The 18913-nt window shown below is 42.7% G+C and overlaps 1 pseudogene; it reads right to left on the bottom strand.

Moving 5' to 3' along the window:
- Positions 1–2958: 2958 nt before the first annotated feature.
- LOC123492073 lies at positions 2959–14927 on the bottom strand (annotated as a pseudogene).
- Between the last annotated feature and the right edge of the window lie 3986 nt (positions 14928–18913).

The following is an 18913-nucleotide window of genomic DNA, read 5'->3' as shown; positions in this document are numbered from 1 at the left end:
CCGCCATCGGTTGTGACACAGCATACTCTTGAATACAGGGTGGGTGTAATTTAAATCCAACAAACATTCATAGATTGGACCTAACCCTTCAGACCACTGCAATTTAGCAGGTACACCATTGAAACGTAAATAGCATTGACATTTTAACTTCCAACTACTACCACAAAGATGGCTGCCGGTCCTCCCACTGTTGAATGTCAACTTGAATGGGAATGTCTATTCTATCATATAAGTATGTTTCCTATAGATTGATCATATTATTTAAAACAATGGATATTCCCATTCAATTCAACATTCTCTGATGGGTGGACCTGCAACCAACTTTGTGGTACCATTTGAAAGTAGAAATGTTTATTTTATTCACATTTTAGTATTGTACTGTATTCAAGAGTATGTCCCAACCAATGATGGGCACAACACAAAACACCTCATAGGATGTAAACTACAGCATAAGCGAAAAAGAAAAGGCAAAATGGTCCAACTTTGAGGACCAATGTCTCTTTCAGGTCCAATATTAATATTCTGACCATTTCTATCATGGACAAATATGCATGCAAGTTTTGTTCTAATCAAAATGAGGTACGCTCAAACATATCCTCTTTTTTATTGAATTCATGTGGAACGAGTCTATAAAGCGAGAAAATAGAATGGGCGAAAGTATCTAACAACATCTGGACCAACAGCAATTTCCTGATAATTGTATGGTTTTTAATGGGAGTAGTAAACAATCCATGAGAAGTTCTACAGCACTACTCTTAAGGCAATGCTTATTTATCTTTGGGATAATTCATAGCATACATTCTATTGCACCAGATGTATCAAAATGATTTAGCATTCTAACTAATCTCCAGCATGAGAACAGTTGACAGTGCATGTCAGAGCAAAAACCAAGCCATGAGGTCAAAGGAATTGTCTGTAGAACTCAAAGACATGATTGTGTCGAGGCACAGATCTGGGGAAGGGTACCAAAACATTTATGCAGCATTGAAGGTCCCCAAGAACACAGTGGCCTCCATCATTCTTAAATGGAAGAAGTTTGGAACCACCAAGACTCTTCCTAGAGCTGGCCGCCTGGGGAAACTGAGCAATCGGGGGAGAAGGGCCTTGGCCAGGGAGGTGACCAAGAACCCAACTGTCACTCTGAAAGAACTCCAGAGTTCCTCTATTGAGATGGGAGAACATTCCAGAAGGACAACCATCTCGTCAGCATTCCACCAATCAGGCCTTTGTGGTAGAGTGGGCAGACGGAAGCCAGTCCTCAGTAAAAGGCACATGACAGCCCGCATGGAGTTTGCCAAAAGGCACCTAAAGACTCTCAGACCAATTAGAAACAAGATTCTCTGGTTTGATGAAACAGAGATTGAACTCTTGGGCCTGAATGCCAAGCGTCACGTCTGGAGGAAACCTGGCACCATCCCTACAGTGAAGCATGGTGGTGGCAGCATCATGTTGTGGTGAGGTTTTTCAGCGGCAAGGACTGGGAGACTAGTCAGGATCGAGGGAAAGATGAACGGAGCAAAGTACAGAGAGATTCTTGATAAAAACCTGCTCCAGAGCGGTCAGGACCTCAGACTGGCGCGCAGGTTCACCTTCCAAAAGGACAACGACCCTAAGCACACAGCCAAGACAACGCAGGAGTGGCTTCGGGACAAGTCTCTGAATGTCCTTGAGTGGCCCAGCCAGAGCCCGGACTTAAACCCGATCTAACATCTCTGGAGAGACCTTAAAATAGTTGTGCAGCGACGCTCCCCATCCAACCTGACAGAGCTTGAGAGGATCTGCAGAGAAGAATGGGAGAAACTCCCCAAATACAGGTGTGCCAGGTTTGTAGCGTCATACCCAAGAAGACTCGAGGCTGTAACCGCTGCCAAAGGTGCTTCAACAAAGTACTGAGTAAAGGGTCTGAATACTTATGTAAAAAAAATTTATATACACATACATTTGCAAAAAATTCAAAAAACCCGTGTTTGCTTTGTCACTATGGGGTATTGTGTGTAGATTGATGAAAAAACAATTTTATCAATTTTAGAATAAGGCTGTAACGTAACAAAATGTCAAAAGTCTAGGGGTCAGAATACTTTCCGAATGCACTGTAATGTGACATACAGTATCATTAAACTAGATTGCATAAAGGTTAATAAGCTGTTCAAAATTCCATGCACAAGTGTGCACGTTTGAGTGGTGGAATACTGAGTGATGGAGTGATGATGGCAGTTAACTTCAGAAAACCAAGATGTAAAAAACAATTAGAAAATGAATTGTCAAAGCTTTTGCACTGATAACGTAGAATAACCCTGCCTAACCTCTACAAATATAAGTAGAGGAATATTTAAAAGGAATAAAATACAAAATAAGGGAAAAGAGAGCGTCTTTGCAATGAAAATAAAGATTCAATAAAGTGAAGTTAACCTAACCCAAAAAACTTTGGGCTACAAACACACTTGCACACTATGCCACTGCCTGAGGAAGACTGCTAAGAAACACGTTACCGTTCGAAAGCCTGAGGAGGTTCTACTCAAAGTAGTCTGACGTGGGTGGAATTCGGTATAGTTCCAACCAGAAGTTTATTCCAAAAAAAATACTGACTTGCAACAAGCATAAGATACAAAATGAACGCCGCATAGGCTACTAAAACCTTGTGACGACACGGTAGTTAAAGAAACGGAGAAATCAAGAAAAATAGTAAAACGAAACAAGGAAATGCCTGAGGAGAAATGTAATTTCTACTCAAATGTATGCACTGAATACCACCACTTCAAATTCGAAATCCAAATCGGACTTCCAATAGTCGAGTGAACAAGAGGGGATTTGGAAGGCTGGCCACACAAGACTAAGAAACATGTAATGTGCGGTGCAAACTCTGAGCATTTGTAGCCATTATATGATGTGTTTCATCATATATATTATATAATAAATAAATAAATAAATAAATAAATAAATAAATACATGTACCACCAGTTAAACCTTATGTGAGTAGCCTACTTTATTACATCAAATGTTTTGAAGGTGCATTTCATGAAATGCATTAAAGCCCTCCTTTTCCCCAATTTTGGCTCATCACCATTGTTCCAACTCCTTGTTATTTCCTGACTCAGAGGAATGAAAGCAGAATATCTGAAGCAGTAAAGATAAATCTATGATTGTAGAAAATAAAATAGAAAATATGGTTACATGTGGTCATAATTGTCATAAGTGGTATCAAAAGGCACAATGAGCATTGACAATTACAGGATGTGATTTACACTTCTGATAGTGGGCCTACTCATCTGCCTGTGTGGTGCGCTGGCTCCCTCGTGTGGCTAGGAGGGCGAAGCGCTGCAGTTCTGCTCGCTCCACTAAGCCTTGAGGGCAGGAACGTTGACTGGATCTAGTTTCAGCATCTTCAAGTAGGACACAAGTTGACTTGGCACTTCAGCCAAGACGCTCTGGGCGAGGGCTTCCTTAGGGGCCTTCAGAGGACAGAATGACACCGTGAAGGGAAGAGCTCCAACAGCAGGGCAACAAAACAAACTCAAGATAGAAAAGTATGTAAAATCTGTCAATATCGCACCGAAGTGTTATGGAATGGTGCTTCACTGCCCACTGATACTATTACAGACTAAACTGATGTAAAGTGATGTTCCATCGTGAATCTTCTCAGTGGTACTGACAACACACTGCACAATGACACAACCGCAGACTAACAAACATACATTGGCGAACTGTCTGAGGGGCCCAAACTGCACAATGTCCCTGGCCACGGGCTCGCCACTCAGGGACTTGAGTATGCCGTCGTCTCCATCTAGCAGCTCCATTGCCTTGAAGTTGGCTTTGCCCACTCCGATGATGATGATGGACATGGGCAGCCGTGAGGCCTTGACGATGGCGTCCGTGATCTCCCCATTGGTGATGATGAGCAGGACAAAGTATTGCTGAGGGAAATGAAGAGGACAGAACAGTTTGTTAGATTTCATTCAGTTTGCAATGAACACAATGAGGTAGACAAAGCAAATCCTTCTGCTTTCCACTGCGTGTTCATTCTGAGACCATTTTCATAACGGTTGAGTAGCCCATCTACTGCAAATGTCTGATTTGTATCATGTTTGTACATTAGGGCTGTCCCCAACAACAACAAAAATCATAGTCGACCGAGAGTCGTCCTGTTCTTTCGACCAATTGATTAGTCGAAATGTTTAAACTTATTTTTCCATAAACACTACCAGTCAAAAGTTTGGACACTCCTACTCATTCAAGGGTTTTTCTTTATTTTTACTATTTCTACATTGTAGAATAATCGTGATGAAATAACACATATGGAATCAAGTGTTAAACAAATCAAAATATCTTATATTTGAGATTCTTCAAAGTAGCCACCCTTTGCCTTGATGACAGCTTTGCACACTCTTGGCATTCTCTCAACCAGCTTCACCTGGAATGCTTTTCCAACAGTCTTGAAGGAGTTCCCACATATGCTGAGAACTTCTTGGCTGCTTTTCCTTCACTCTGTGGTCCAACTCATCCCAAACCATCTCGTCTCTGCTGCCTCCGCCGCATTGTTTTCAATCCCAATATGCTGGTTAACTTTGCTATTATTCACATCGCAACATAGGGAAAGGCACCAATTCCACGGCGCGCTGAAGATTGTTTCAGAACCGCAGACAGCGATCGTATCCATCGCGGGAGTAAGTGCATTTGTTGTAAACTAATATTAGATTTATTAGTGTTGCGCCATTATTTTTACATAATAACCATTTACAATTTCAATATCACATGTCGTAGAGTGATGGACTGTGCCATCCCCGTGGATGGATAAGTCCACTGAGACAGGCTCGAATCAGACAGGTGTCTTGTGCACCATGAAAAAAATGGTGACTGCTGGACTAAAGAAATCTCGGTCGACCGACAGCCTATCGACCAAACAATCGACCAGTAGACTAAATGGGGTCAACCCTATTCTACATACAGTGCCTTCAGAAAGTATTCACAAGTAGATTTAAGTCAAAACTGTAACTCGGCCACTCAGGAACATTCACTTAGCTAGTATAACAATCTTTATTTGACTAAAATGCTGCTAGCAATACGTGGTACCGTAATGCACGCGCGACAAACTTGAGCATTCATTTTCCAGATTGAATGTTCATTGGTACATCCGTTTTAGTAGTGTCTGCTCTGCTCGAAATTTGAGGAGTTGAAACATAAACAGGGTATGGTTCGAAAGGTTAACGTCTCCTCTATTACAGTAAAATAATGTCTCCATGTGTTTCGGTGTCCATATGACAGATTCTGTTGGACCAAACCTCAAATGCATATGTCAGAGAGGAAGAAGTGATCTCTCATCTTTGTTGTTGTGAGTGGTAGGGAGAGGGCTTGGGACAGAGGCGAAGCGAGAGGTTTCACTTTCGACAAAATCTGTCCAAAATAAGCCCAATGCATTTCTATGCGCTTATTTTGAACCTAAGCTTGTCGCCTGCCTTCCTGCCTTTGGGACAATGACTCCCATTGTTAGGGCGGAGACATGAGCTTCTCGTCATTATATACAGATCTCTGGTGTAAATGGGAGAGTGCACAGCACAGAAGGAGCGAACGAGACGAGACCAAAAAGACAACATGAGAACAAGCGGACATACAGTAAACTCATAAAAACAAAAAAATCCAAAAGAAACTAGATTCTGCAATACAGGCATTTGGAATATCGAAAACAAATTATAATTCGATATATCGCCCAGCCCTACATTCACTGTTTTGGTAAGTAACTCCAGCGTAGATTTGGCCTTGTGTTTAAGGTTATTGTCCTGCTGAAAGATGAATTCATTTCCCAGTGTCTGGTGGAAAGCAGACTGAACCAGGTTTTCCTCTAGGATTTTGCCTGTGCTTAGCTCCATTCCGCTTTATCCTGAAAAACTCCACAGTCCTTAAAGACTACAAGCATACACATTCGTATTTGTATTTATTATGGATCCCCATTAGCTGCTGCCAAGGCACATTTTTGCAGTATTATTTTAGTGCCTTATTGCAAACAGGATGCATGTTTTGGAATATTTGTATTCTGTACAGGCATTATTTTCACTCTGTCAATTAGGTTAGTATTGTGGAGTAACTACAATGCTGTTGGTCCATCCTCCGTTCTCCTATCACAGCCATTAAACTCTGTAACTGTTTTAAAGTCGCCATTGGCCTCGTGGTGAAATCCCTGAGCAGTTTCCTTCCTCTCCGGCAACTGAGTTAGGAAGAACTCCTGTATCTTTGTAGTGACTGGGTGTTTTGATACACCATCCAAAGTGTAATTAATAACTTCACCATGCTCAAATGTCAGCTTTTTTCATTTTTACCCATCTACCAATAGGTGCCCTTCTTTGCGAGGCATTGGAAAACCTCCCTGGTCTTTGAGGTTTAATCTGTTTGAAATTCACTGCTCAACTGAGGGACATTCCAGATAATTGTGTGGGGTACAGAGATGAGGTAGTCATTAAAATCATGTTAAACACTATTATTGGGGCCTCCCGAGTGGTGCAGCGGTCTAAGGCACTGCATCGCAGTGCATGAAGCGTCACTACAGCCCCGGGTTCGATCCCAGGCTGTGTCACAGCCGGCCGTGACCGGGAGACCCAAGAGGCGGCGCACAATTGGCCCAGCGTCGTCCGGGTTAGGGAAGGCTTGGCCGGCCGGGATATCCTTGTCCCATCACGCTCTAGCGACTCCTTGTGGCGGGCCGGGCGCCTGCAAGCTGACCTCGATCGCCAGTTGTACGGTGTTTGCTCCGACACATTGGTGCGGCTGGCTTCTGGGTTAAGTGAGCAGTGTGTCAAGAAGCAGTGCATCTTGGCAGGGTCTTGTTTCGGAGGATGCATGGCTCTCGACCTTTGCCTCTCCCGGGTCGTCCGTACGGGAGTTGGAGCGATGGGACAAGACTAACTACCAATTGGATATCACAAAATTGGGGAGTAAAAGGGGCAAAAGTACAAAGAAAAAATACCTTAATCCCATTGAGAACTTGTGGTCAATCCTCAAGAGGCGGGTGGACAAACAAAAACCCACAAAAATTCTGACAAACTCCAAGCATTGATTATGCAAGAATGGGCTGCCATCAGTCAGGATGTGGCCCAGAAGTTAATTGACAACATGCCAGGACGGATTGCAGAGGTCTTGAAAAAGAAGGGTAAACACTGCAAATATCGACTCTTTGCATAAACTTAATGTAATTGTCAATACAAGCCTTTGACATAATTATACTTTAGTATACCATAGTAACATCTGACAAAAATATCTAAAAACACTGAAGCAGCAAACTTTGAAGACCAATACTTGTGTCATTCTCAGAACTTTTGACCACGACTGTAGTATAGACTACACCATCACAATAAATCCATTATTTATTTTAGACAGGTCTAAAGAAACATGACATGAAGAAAATATAGTCTATTTCAGAAGAACAGAATAGCATACTCTGAGTTGTTCTTATATTAGGAACTGATCTGGCTATGCCATATGGCTGTGGGCTACACTAGTTCATTTAGAAGACAAGATTTGCTTAGAATTCCGTGGCATTATTTGATATTATTTTATAGTGTGAAGAATACAATTGAACAAAGCTGAATAAAATAGAAAGGATATTTTCTCCAAACAATTTGAGGGAATGCGCACATGCGGCTATTCTGTGTTGAGTGGTTAACAAAGAAACAGGTACTCCTATATGCTTAATTTAGAGTTATTAATGTAACTTTAGTTGTGATACAAATGTTGGGCTATACAGCGCATTCAGAAAGTATTCAGACCCCGACTCTTTCCATATTTTGTTACATTAAAGACTTATTCTAAAATTGATTAAATAGTTTTTTTTCTCATCAATCTACACACAATACCCCATAATGACAAAGCAAAAACAGGTTTAGACATTTTTGCAAATTTATATATATATATATTTTTTTAAATACCTTTTTACATAAGTATTCAGACCCTTTGCTATGAGACTCGAAATTTAGCTCAGGTGCATCCTGTTTCCATTGATCATCCTTGAGATGTTTCCACAACTTCGAGTACACCTGTGGTAAATTCAATTGATTGGACATGATTTGGAAAGGCTCTTTCCTGTCTATATAAGGTCCCACAGTTGACAGTGCGTGTCAGAGCAAAAACCAAGCCATGAGGTTGAAGGAATTGTGTCGAAGCACAGATCTGGGGAAGGGTATAAAAAAATTTATGCAGCATTGAAGGTCCCCAAGAACACAGTGGCCTCCATCATTCTTAAATGGAAGAAGTTTGGAACCACAGACTCTTCCTAGAGCTGGCCACCCGGCCAAACTGAGCAATCGGGGGAGAAGGGCCTTAGTCAGGGAGGTGACAAAGAACTCGATGGTCACCTGACAGAGCTCCTGAGTTCCTTTGTGGAGATGGGAGGACCTTCCAGAAGGACAACCATCTCTGCAGCACTCCACCAATCAGGCCTTTATGGTAGAGTGGCCAGACGGAAGTCACTCCTCAGTAAAAGGCACATGACAGCCCGCTTGGAGTTTGCCAAAAGGCACCTAAAGGACTCTCAGACAATGAGAAACAAGATTCTCTGGTCTGATGAAACCAAGATTGAATTCTTTGGCCTGAATGCCAAGCGTCACGTCTGGAGGAAACCTGGCACCATCCATTCGGTGAAGCATGGTGGTGGCAGCATCATGCTGTGGGGATGTTTTTCAGTGGCAGGGACTGGGAGACTAGTCAGGATCGAGGGAAAGATTAACAGAGCAAAGTACAGAGAGATCCTTGATGGAAACCTGCTCCAGAGCGCTCAGGACCTCAGACTGGGGTGAAGGTTCACCTTCCAACAGGACAACTACCCTAAGCACACAGGCAAGACAACGCAGGAGTGGCTTCGGGACAAGTCTCTGAATGTCCTTGAGTGGCCCAGCCAAAGCCCAGACTTTAACCCGATCAAACGTCTCTGGAGAAACCTGAAAATAGCTGTGCAGCGACGCTCACCATCCAACCTGACAGCGCTTGAGAGGATCTGCAGAGAAGAATGGGAGAAACTCCCCAAATACAGGTGTGCCAAGCTTGTAGCCAAGAAGACTCGAATGTGACTTCTTGGCTGCCCAGTCATGTGAAATCCATAGCTTAGGACCTAATGCAGTTAGTTTCCCAGGGACTGGGAAACTAGTCAGGATCGAGGGAAAGATGAATGGAGCAAAGTACAAAGCAAAGAGATCCTTGATGAAAACCTGCTCCAGAGCGCTCAGGACCTCAGACTGGGGCGAAGGTTCACCTTCCATGGCATTGCAAACGCCATGCTCTACCAACTGAGCTACATCCCTGCCGGCCATTCCCTCCCCTACCCTGGACAACGCTGGCTAATTGTGCGCCGCCCCATGGGTCTCCCGGTCGCGGCCGGCTACGACAGTCTGGATTCGAAACAGGATCTCTAGTGGCACAGCTAGCACTGCGCCACTCGGGAGCCATCACTCTGTTTTCTCACGCAATTGCATAGCCTATAGAAATGATGCGCAACATGAGCTCATGGGCTTTCATTAAGTGTTTGATTAGATTTTCGATTACATTTGCATTTATGTCAGAGTGATTAGAGGGACAAGAGCTCAGAGTACCAGGCAGTTAGCAAGTTTGGTAGGCTACTAATGACCATCAGCAGCATCAGAGCTTGGAAAAGCCTAATTGCCATGACTAAACGGTCACGTGGAATTTAACTGCCATCATGACTCATGACCGCCGGTGACTCGTTACTTTTCCCACATTTTGTTGTGTTACAGCCTGAATTTTAAATTGCTTAAATTGAGATTTTGTGTCACTGGCTACACACAATACCCCATAATGTCAAAGTGGAAATATAGTTTTAGAAATGTTTACAAATTAATTAAAAAAGCTGAAAAAAAAAAAAAGCTGAAATGTCTTGAGTCAAACATTATTCAACCCCTTTGTTATGGCAAGCCTAAATAAGTTCAGGAGTAAAAATGTTCTTAATAAGTGGCATGGACTCACTGTGTGCAATAATAGTGCTTAACATGATGTTTTATGACTACCTCATTTCTGTACCCCACACATACAATTATCTGTAAGGTCCCTCAGTCGAGCAGAGAATTTCAAATACAGATTTAACCACAAAGTCGAGAGGGGTTTTCCAACGCTGGGCACCCATTTGTAGATGGATAAAAAGAAAAGCAGACATTGAATATCCCTTTGAACATGGTGTTATTAATTGCACTTTGTAATTGGTGTATCAATACACCCAGTCACTACAAAGATACAGGCGTCCTTCCTAGCTCAGTTGCCGGAGAGGAAGGAAACCGCTCAGGAATTTCACCATGAGGCCATTGGTGACTTTAAAATAGTTACAGAGTGTAATGGCTATGATAGGAGAAAACTGAGGATGGATCTACAACATTGCAATTACTCCACTATACTAACTTAAATGACATAGTGAAAAGGATGCCTGTAGAGAATATAAATATTGCATCCTGTTTAAAATAAGGCACTAAACCGCAAAAAATGTGGCAAATAAATGAACTTTATGTTGTGAATACAAACCGTTATGTTTGTGGCAAATCTAACACATCACTGAGTACCACCTCATATTGTCAAGCATGGTGGTGCCTGCATCATGTTATGGGTATGCTTGTCATCGGCAAGAACTAGGCAGTTTTTTTTGGATAAAAAGAAACAATAGAGCTAAGCACATCGATCCTACCATCCAGCCATGGAGATATGTCACTCGCCGTGGAAGTCGAAAGCAGCGACCTCTGGCAATGGGGGCCTCCTTGGTGATAGTAAGACCGGACGAGACACAGAATAGAAACGGCTTCGCCGCCCTGGATCCAGAGGTTCCGGCGCCTTCTTCCCTGGGGGCTTCCGATTCGAGATGAATCGGAAGCTTGTGCAATAATTGGAGATGAATGTTGCACTTTTGTCCCAGATCGGCACTCTAATGCTCCCGATCTTGCCGAATACATTGCTGCTGTGGCTAAGAACAATTCCCCACAGCCAGAGTGGACGCTTGCAACTTCATTGAAATCTGTGTTTGGGAGTCGGGGATCTCAGATTGCCCAATGGGCTGGAGCATGTGTTTTTTGCTTAGTCTGTCTAATTGTATTGCTAACATGTTGTAAGGTTATTTGTGCCTCCATAGCTGGGACATTTCAACCGATCTGTGTGCCAGTTACGGATTTCATATGCACATTTTTGTGAAACAGTTTCATTTAATATATAATAACGTCTTCCCCCCCCCAAAAAAATATATATATATTGTAAAGTGGTTATCCCACTGGCTATAGGGTGAATGCACCTATTTGTAAGTCGCTCTGGATAAGAGCGTCTGCTAAATGACGTAAATGTAATGTAAATGTAATATAAATTAACGGTAAATGTACTACTGGTGATATAGGTAATGGGGAATTGATATACACTAACAATCAAATGCAAAAGATTCACACAATTAAGTTATGAAACAATGAATGTGCACAAATTGGCAGGAGAACGCGCATTCTGGAGAGAGAAGTGCATTGTGCATCTGGGCGCATGGTCAATCCGACATCTGCATTGGCCTCAGCAGAAGAATGGCCTCAGCAGAAGTCAGGGCATTCATACTTCTTGTGCTTCGCGGAGCAGTGCAGAGCTTTTGTCAAGGAAGTGAGTTTGTGCCGCCCCCATCTACCGTCAACCAATCATGTCAATGCGGAGCTATACAGAGCCCTGCGCATTATTACAACATTTTGGAGGCGCATGGTGATGCAGTACAGAGCTCGATTTGGCCTCTGCATGCCTCTGGAGGCTCCGTAATTGCGTCCACATTTTCTAATCAAGCATAAATTGTCTTTTAGTCTAGGCCTCCGCGATGGATTAGTTCACTGAAATTGGTGCAAATATATGTAACTGCTCGACTAAAAGAATCTCGGACGACCAACAGCCTAACGACCAAACAATCGACTAATTGGGGTCAGCCCTAATTTACATTCGCGTTTTTCCACAGTATGAGTGATTTTACCACACGTTAATTCTGAGTTTCCCCAACTTTATTTCGATGCGCCTTTCTCTCTACAGCCTGGTCTCCACAAATCTCTGCACTCGCTGGCAAGAACTGACAGAAAGTCAGACCAATTACATGTGCGCATTCGATACGCCTGCATTCTTTCTACACCCTTATTCCTTTCGACACACCCAGTCAACGGTCGACATCGGGTTCTTAAGACAAACAAATATTGTGATAAGTACCTCTGTTCTGTGAACCAGCTGCCACCATCTTCTTGCTTAAAGAACTCTAGGAATGGATCAGATTTCCCAAACAAGTCCTGCAAGAGAGAGACACAATTATGAGCACTGGGGAATTAATAATGTGTTGGAGAGAATTTAGAAAACGGTTTATTACTCCTTAATAATGTAAAACACATTCCATTTGAAAAAACAAAGCACTGAGAAGTCTCTTTATTGTACCTTCTTATCCAGGCCTTTAGCCTCCACCTCCAGCACTATGGCCCTGTTATCTTTGATCTCCTCAGCAGTAATCTTTAACACACACACACAAATTAGGGAATTCATGTGATCATCTCAAGAAACTGTTTGCATTAGCCTTATGCTTGTTATCACAACATTTACATAAGTGGGACCATTTTACATTTACACAGCCACTTACATTACTTACAGTAATGGTGCCTTTGCCTGCAGGCTTCCCCTTCTTCAGTTGTAGAGGTCTGGTAAGCTTCTTGCTGGACACAATCTGAAAGGCAAATGGTTGTTCATTGAAGGCACACCCCCATTGTATCAATGCATGTACACAATGATGCGAGACTAATTGGTCCACACATTCTTATATCCTAACCTGTCCCAGTGTGCACTCAAAACCCCCCAGGAAGTCATCATCGTTCAGATCGACAGACTTGTTGTCTATGTCATAGACACCCCGCTTCAACTTCCGCACTTTCTCAAAGTGGTAGGCCAGGAGCAGCTTCTAGGAGAACTCAGGATCCTGGCAGTTCTTCACCCTCTCCGTGCGGTCCAACTGTATAGTGAACCAGAAAGCATCTTCATGAACAAACCATAGGCCATTTAATTATATTCATTGCCAATTATTAGATGTTTCAATTAGTTTGCTTTCTTTCTCCCTACCTTGGTCCACTTGTCATTCCCGATGCTCTGCAGCAGCACGCAGAGTGGGTCAGACTTGGATCCGGCGTCTTCGTTGAGGAGATTGCTGCACGAGATGGAGAGCTCTACTTTTGACACACCTTGAGTATCTGAAAAACACAGGAAGAAAAAAATTGATTTTGGATCAACTATGACTGTATATTAAAGCAACAGTCTGCTCTGCAATGAAAAACAATAACAATGGGGCCCCTGCCACTTGTTTTGGTATAAAGCTGAGGGATAGGGCCAGGGAAATGAAAATCCTCTCAAATTCATAGATAGTATGTGGACACCTGTTCGTCGAACATCTTATTCCAAAACCATGGGCATTAATATGGAGTTGGTCCCCCCCTTTGCTGCAATAGCAGCCGCCACTCTTCTGGGAAGGCTTTCCACTAGATGTGGGAACATTGCTGCAGGGACTTGCTTCTATTCAGCCACAACAGCATTAGGGAGGCCGGGCAGTAATGTTGGGCAATTAGGCCTGGCTCGCAGTCGGCGTTCCAATTCATCCCAAAGGTGTTTGATGGGGTTGAGGTCAGGACACTATGCAGGCCAGTAAAGTTCTTCCACATTGATCTTGACAAACCATTTGTGTATGGAACTCGCTTTGTGCAAAGGGGCATTGTCATTCCCCAAACTGTTGAATAATCTCTTCACTGGAACTAAGGGGCCTAGCCCGAACCATAAAAAATAGCCCCAGACCATTATTCCTCCTCCGCCAAACTTTACAGTTGGCACTATGCATTCGGGTAGGTAGCGTTCTCCTAGCATCCGCCAAACCCAGATTTCCACTGCGCCATAGTCCAATGGCTGTGAGCTTTACACCACTCCAGCCGACGCTTGGCATTGCGCATGGTGATCTTAAGCTTGTGTGCGGCTGCTCGGCCATGGAAAGCCATTTCATGAAGCTCCCAACGAACAGTTCTGGTGCTGACGTTGCTTCCAGAGGCAGTTTGGAACTCGGTAGTGAGTGTTGCAACAGAGTACATACGATTTTTACCCTGAAATGACTAATTTGATTGGGTGTCCACATACTTTTGAAGCCATTTACATTCTTGTTGTTTGTAAACAATTGACTAATAAAACCTTTTGGGAAAGACAGTTGAACTAAGCCCATGAGGCATATATAAATGATATTCTTCAGGAATCAATAATATAAAGAATTGACATGACCATTAAAATAAGCTTTAACGTACACTCCTCAGTAAAATGGCAATTTTGCGAATGAATGCTTCTCACCATGATCAGCATTGAGACAATTAAAACTGGACAGGTAGCCTACTTCCTACTAGTTCACATCTGTCAACTTGTCATAGAACCAGCATGCAACCTACCAGGTGCGTATTTTACAGTAAAGACTCAACTTGGAGGAGAGAGAGAGCTTTCTGTGAAGGCAACAACCATTTTTCATCAAAACCCATTTTGAAGAGACTGACGAATCCCATGAGCCAATGAACGCCAATAAAACAACAAATCACTGCATTCAACTCATATCAAGCATTGGTTTACTTTAGAAAAATAAGTAGGCTAACGTTACAAATATTACCTTTTCGCACGAAACGGCAATATATCTGGTCTCCTATTAAACAGTTGTAGTTGTCACCCTTCCGTAACGCGATATTAATGTCGAGTCGAGCAAAGACTTCCTAAATTTGCTATCTGACAAAAAGGTGTGGCAGATGGTCAAATCAGCATGATAGCTCAACAATTGGATAAACTGCCAGCAAAAAAAAACGTTCCTATTGGACAAGAGGCAACGTCACTCACGCTGTGCCCCCAGTGCAGGAAGTGACTACACACACATATACCTTGTTCAGGCTGCACTCAGACATATTTCCCGCCCTAGAGCTAATACAGATTTTTCCATTTACAAATGACCCGCTACATCCGATGTTCTGGTAGAGAATGTTAATGTATAAACTCAATAAACAGCCATAACCACCGTTGGAAACGTAACTAACTAAACCAGACACAAATGTATGTGTAACAGCTACATTTAATAGTATTGGGATTTGCCTGTACAATATTTAATTTTAGTGTTAGATCACTCATGCCTTGCGAATTTGCAAATGAATACGGTCCTTATCAAAATCCTTATTTCAAATGAGAGAGCAGAGCTCGTGAAACTGCTAATTTCTGCACTACTACTCGTCTAAATGTTAAAAACAATCTTATCACATTTCAATAAAGGAAAATATTCATACACTTAACACATAATGGGCACACATTTCACTTTCTGTATATAGCAAATAGCAAGGCTGCATTTCCTATGTAGGCCTACTAACATTCCCACTGTAATTTTTGTTCTCAAATTCTGACTATCCATTTCTCCACACTTGATAGCTATACATACATTTCTGCCCATGGACAGTTTGCCTATTCAGCTCTAATGATACAGTGCAACAGACATTGCAGTCAGTCTCTGAAGTTCAGCACATCAATTACTTTACAAATAACTACAGCAATTAAGTTAATGAACTACCAGCAATACTGTAGTGTTAGCCCTTCACTGCATCACTGAGGAAGTGAATGATTTTTCTAGATGATAATAATGTAGCCATTTACAACCCAATACATCCAATCTTCTAGTGTTGTAGGCCTATCAACTGTGCTCAATAAACAGCCATTAAACATTGTTGGAAACATTGCACAATGTATACTGAACAAAAATATAACAATTAAAAAGTTAGAGTGTATATGAGGAAATCAGTCAATTTAAATAAATTCATTATGCTCTAATTTATGGATTTCACATGACTGGGAATACAGATTGATCCATTGGTCACAGATACCTTAAAAAAATGGGATTCACAATGGCCCTCAGGATCTCATCACGGTATTTTTGTGCATTAAAATTGCCATAGATAAAATGCAATTGGGTTTGTTGTCCATAGCTTATGCCTGCCAATACCATAACCCCACCGCCACCATGGTGCACTCTGTTCACAACGTTGACATCAGCATACCGCTCGCCCACATGACGCCATGCATGTGGTCTGCAGTTGGACGTACTACCAAATTCTCTAAAATGACGTTAAATTCTCTGGCAACGCTTCCTCAAAACTTGAGACATCTGTGGCATTGTGTTGTATGACAAAACTGCACATTTTAGTGGCCTTTTCTTGTCCCCAGCACAAGGTGCACCTCTGTAATGATCATGCTGTTTAATCAGCTTCTTGATATGCCACACCTGTCAGGTGGATGAATTATCTTGGCAAAGGAGAATTGCTCACTAACAGGGATGTAAACAAATTTGTTCACAAAGAGAGAGAAATAAGCTTTTGTGCATACGGAACATTTCTGGGATCTTTTATTTCAGTTCATGAAACATGGGACTAACACTTTACATGTTGCGTTTACAAAAAAAAATATTTGTAGATTTGATTGAGACTTCTAATTGGGAACGACACAAATTAGGCAAATCAGACAGTTTTTACTTAACAGAAATATTCTCGAAAAAATTATCCACATTTGAAATCCTGTGTCAGTTGGAAGTGATGGGACCGTGGCTTATTCTGCACAAGGCTGTCCTAGTGTCCCATGTCAGATTCAATCTGGATTTAGGATTGTGTGGTCCTCTATTATATCAACAAAGACCAGCTATATGGCAATATCTGATATACACTACATGACCAAAAGTATGTGGACACCTACTCATCGAACATCTAATTCCAAACTCATGGGCATTAACGAAAATGTATGCACTCACTACTGTAAGTCGCTCTGGATAAGAGCTTCTGCTAAATGACTAAAATTTAAATGTGAAAAATGTTAATGTGGAGTTGGTTCCCCCTTTGTTGCTATTTCAGCCTCCACTCTTCTGGGAAGGCTTTCATTTACATTTACATTTTAGTCATTTAGCAGACGCTCTTATCCAGAGCGATTTACAGTTAGTGAGTGCATACATTATTTTATTTTATTTTTCATACCCCCCGTGGGAATCGAACCCCCAACCCTGGCGTTGCAAACGCCATGCTCTACCAACTGAGCTACATCCCTGCCGGCCATTCCCTCCCCTACCCTGGACGACGCTGGGCCAATTGTGCGCCGCCCCATGGGTCTCCCGGTCGCGGCCGGCTACGACAGAGCCTGGATTCGAATCAGGATCTCTAGTGGCACAGCTAGCACTGCGATGCAGTGCCTTAGACCACTGCGCCACTCGGGAGCCATCACTCTGTTTTCTCACGCAATTGCATAGCCTATAGAAATGAGCTCATGGGCTTTCATTAAGTGTTTGATTAGATTTTCAATTACATTTGCATTGATGTCAGAGTGATTAGAGGGACAAGAGCGCAGAGTACCAGGCAGTTAGCAAGTTTGGTAGGCTACTGGCTCGCAGTCGGTGTTCCAATTCCTCCCAAAAGTGTTAGATGGGGTTGAGGTCAGGGCTCTGTGCAGGTCAGTCAGGTTCTTTCACACCGATCGACAAACCATTTCTGTATGGATCTCGCTTTTTGTACGGGGGCATTGTCATGCTGGAACAGGAAAGGGCCTTCCCCTAACTTTTGCCACAAAGTTGGAAGCACAGAATCATCTAGAATGTCATTGTATGCTGTAGCGTTAAGATTTCCCTTCACTGGAACTAAGGGAAACCATGAAAAACAGCCCCAGACCATTATTCCTCCTCCACCAAACTTTACAGTTGGCACTATGCTTTGGGGCAGGTAGCGCTCTCCTGGCATCCGCCAAACCCAGATGAGTCCGTCGGAATGCCAGATGGTGAAGCGTGATTCATCACTCCAGCGAACGCATTTCCACTGCTCCAGAGTTCAATGGCGGCGAGCTTTACACCACTCCAGCCAATGCTTAGCATTGCGCATGGTGATCTTAAGCTTGTGTGCGGCTGCTTGGCTTGAAGCTCCCGACGAACAGTTTCATGAAGCTCCCGACGTTGCTTCCTGAGGCAGTTTGGAACTCGGTAGTGAGTGTTGAAACTGAGGATTATTACACGCTACGCGCTCCAGCACTCGGCAGTCCCGTTCTGTGAGCTTATGTGGCCTATCACTTCGCGGCTGAGCCTTTGTTGCTCCTAGACGTTTCCACTTCACAATAACAGCACTTACAGTTGACCGGGGCAGCTCTAGCAGGGCAGAAATTTGACGAACTCACTTTAATTGTCTATGGAGATTGCATGCTCGATTAAATACACCTTTCAGCAACGGGTGTGGTTGAAATAGCCGAACCCACTAATTTGAATGGGTGTCCACATACTTTTTTATATATAGTGTACCTTACTGCTTTAGATTACAATCCGGTTGACTGCTTAATTTCAACAGTGTGAGATAAAACGGGAAAAGCAGGAATATCATTAAGTCAAACAACAATAAGGCAAGTCCAGCAAACCTAGATATTAGAAGCATAATGGCTCAAATACTTAATTTATTACACACAATTCATAAAAAATAACTAGTACTTACCTTTGCATGTAAATCCAATAGTGAACCAAATGGCTCTGCAAGTGGCTCTCATTGCCTTATACCCGACAGCTTGGTACCCAAAAAGTAGGTGTAATGCATAATATTCAACAAGTAAAATCCAGAAGCACCCTCAGTGACTTTGAAAGGGAGCAAACCAAAATATGCATGTATGAATACTGAATGACAGGTAAGTCCCAACTTGCTTTGCACTGCAACCCATCAGCTCTTTCCATTGGCTCTCTCTAACAGACACAAAGGCATATTTCAGGCCATATCACTTCACACCATGCCCTAGGTTGTCATGTCTGTTCACAACAACCCCACCACTTCACCCCAGTGCTGTATACTAGGCCCTTCTCAATCCGTGGACTTGTTAGGACTCAGTGAGAAATGTCAAAGAA

Source organism: Coregonus clupeaformis, chromosome 12, assembly GCF_020615455.1.
Source record: "Coregonus clupeaformis isolate EN_2021a chromosome 12, ASM2061545v1, whole genome shotgun sequence".
Taxonomy (NCBI): domain Eukaryota; kingdom Metazoa; phylum Chordata; class Actinopteri; order Salmoniformes; family Salmonidae; genus Coregonus; species Coregonus clupeaformis.
Note: the sequence above shows the minus strand (reverse complement) of the source record. Positions and strands in the feature narration are given on the sequence as shown.